Below are 2,595 nucleotides of genomic sequence, written 5' to 3'. Positions count from 1 at the left end.
TGAATCTTTATGGCATTTATAGGATCTGGTTTCTTTATTCTAATGCAGCTACTGCTGCCTTTGTCCTGTCTTCATCTCAGTGTACAAATACACCAAAAAAGCTTCCTATTTACTAAGGTTCCTGGCTTTGGCTGACATCAGAAGCAATACCAATCCTGCAGCAGGAAAGAGCTTGTCCTAATAAACTGGATTTCCATCCTCTGCTTTTCTCTCCACTCACCAGCTGAGACTTCTCAATGTTTTGTTTTGGCATTTCTCTTTAAACATCTTTTCTTCCTCTTGCAGTGGAGTTTTCAAAGACTTGTGGTGGTCTTTCAAAGAGGATCCACCCACAGCTTCATATCTTAATCATTTTTTGGATCAGGCTAGCTTGTGTTCTGCTGGTGACTAATCATCTCACTACACGAAGTGTTGAACAAAGTACCTGGCTACCGTGCTGCTTTGTATACAGGTCAACGAGGAGTTAACCCTTATCGGGTTAAGATGCAACAAGTTGCATGTGCGTGGGTTTGGTTTGTGTGTGTGAGGAGGAGTTTGTGGTGGGAAACTAAGCAGTTACTGTGTTGGGGTGGACTTTTTTTTGACATTCATGCTTGCTTGAATTCTTGCTTGTCTTAAAGATCTCTTTGAGAAGATTTTTCTCTTGATCTTTTTAAAAGGTGGCTCTGTTCCGTATTGTCTGGTGACATATTGCTGTAAACTTCCTTGGTAGAACTGGCCTTCAGGGACTTTAAAATTAGCTTTATTCCACTTCTGCAGGTGTGAAGATGTATGGGGGTTTTACTTGTGATGGCAAGAGAGGTTGTCTGGGTTTACTTGTCTCTTCTCCCCAATACTGTCCATCTGCCAGTTCAACCCAAAATCTGAAAATTGAATTGGGACCTCTTGGGCTAACATATCATGAAAATCAGATGCTGTGCTCGGAGCTTCGTTAAGCATTCCATTTGATTAGAAGAGCCAGAATAGCATCCAGCTGAAGCTGAGTTTAATAATTCTATTTGGAGCACAAGCCAAGAATAGAAATGGGCTAACTCTCCCATACCTCGTTTGGCTCCATGGCTGTAAACAAGAAAAACAAACTTCAGCCAGCGGAAATTACTGAACTGTATGCAAGAAACAAACTTCTCTAAGAAGAACTGTTCTAATAGTCATTCTTAGAACTGTTTCCATGTGAGAATTTACCAGCCACGGTTGGGGGACAGAAGTTTTTATTTCATAGATCTTCTCACAGTGAACTCGCTATATGTATTGCAGAACTGAGGGGCTTCATGAGATTGGAAAACCTTTATTGTTAACACTGTGTTTAAAAAAAAAAAAAGTAAAGGACTGCCTCTGTTCCTGGATTGTTATAAACTAGATGTTATTGCTCTGATATATAAGTGATGCCTTGGAACAGCAAGTTTTAACACATAAATAGTGGCATTAAGTAGCCTCGTAGCTCCTGCATGCTCCTTGTTGTCTTGCATTTGCTTGGGGGCCCTTCTGCTTGTGAAGTCAGACCAAGGTGGGTTTTGTTTGGTTTTTTTTCCTTTTTCAAGCAAGGCCAGGATATTATTGTGAGAACACCCAAAAGCAGTTCCATTTGCCAAAATAAGCCCAAATTTGTTAGCGAATTGACCCTTGCTTATGTCAGAGCCTCAGACAGAAAGAAGCTTATGGAGAAATGAATGGCTTTTTTTTGTTGTTAGTGTTGTGAAACTGTCCGGAATTGTTCTTCTGGTGTTCTGTGGCTGAATGTATAAAATTGTTTGTTCACCTCACAGGGGGCCCTTGGCCCCAGTACTGTTTCCTGCTGTATGCCAGCTAGCGCTGTTTGATGGTTTCACTGGAATAGAGAAGGGAGGCCTCGCACAGGTCAAAAAATAGGCAGGGTAGCTCATGCAAGACCCTCGGTGGTAGCCACAACAGAGGCCAGGGTGCGGAAGACAGCAGTGAGTGCTCTCAGCCACATCCATGTATTTGAGCAAAGCTAAATCTACCAGCACCTCTCCACCCCCTCCTTTCCTCTCACGCTTTAAGTTTGTGCTTTCTGAAGTAAAGTGCAAAAACCTCCTTTTCTAAAGCTAATTGGTATCCACCTGTCCTCTGTTCCTCCCTTGCTTACCTGCAGCCTAGGAAGAAGAGGGTGAGTGGGCCTTTCTAGGAAAATAGTAGGGGCAGCTGTTTGTCAGGGAAGGAAAGGAGGGAGTTGCCTCAGTGTTGCTCTTGCTAGGTGGTTGAGGACAGGCCTTTGGGTGAGCTGGCAGTCGAGAGAGAAGGCATGTTAGAAGTGCAAAGAACTTGTAGTGAAGCTGATCCCTTGCAGCAGTGGGTGGACGCCCCTCAGAGTTCTGAGCGGGCCCTGTGGAGAGGAGATGGTCAGTGCTGCATTTATGTATCTGTCTTACCATTTGAGAAAGCAAGGGAGATGTGTATGTTAACAGCTTGCGTAGGGTAACTTCTACATGGGAATGTATAGCATTAGCACATACAGGTAAAGGGAACATGTCGCTTTTGCCCTGCTTGTCATAAAACAGTTTTCCCCAAGGGCATGGTAAACTTGTTTTGAGACAATAGCTTATGATCAAGAGACCACGCTGTCCTCTGCCTGCTGAA

This window comes from Pygoscelis adeliae, unplaced genomic scaffold (assembly GCF_000699105.1).
Source record: "Pygoscelis adeliae isolate BGI_AS28 unplaced genomic scaffold, ASM69910v1 Scaffold60, whole genome shotgun sequence".
NCBI classification, from domain to species: Eukaryota; Metazoa; Chordata; class Aves; order Sphenisciformes; family Spheniscidae; genus Pygoscelis; species Pygoscelis adeliae.
Note: the sequence above shows the minus strand (reverse complement) of the source record.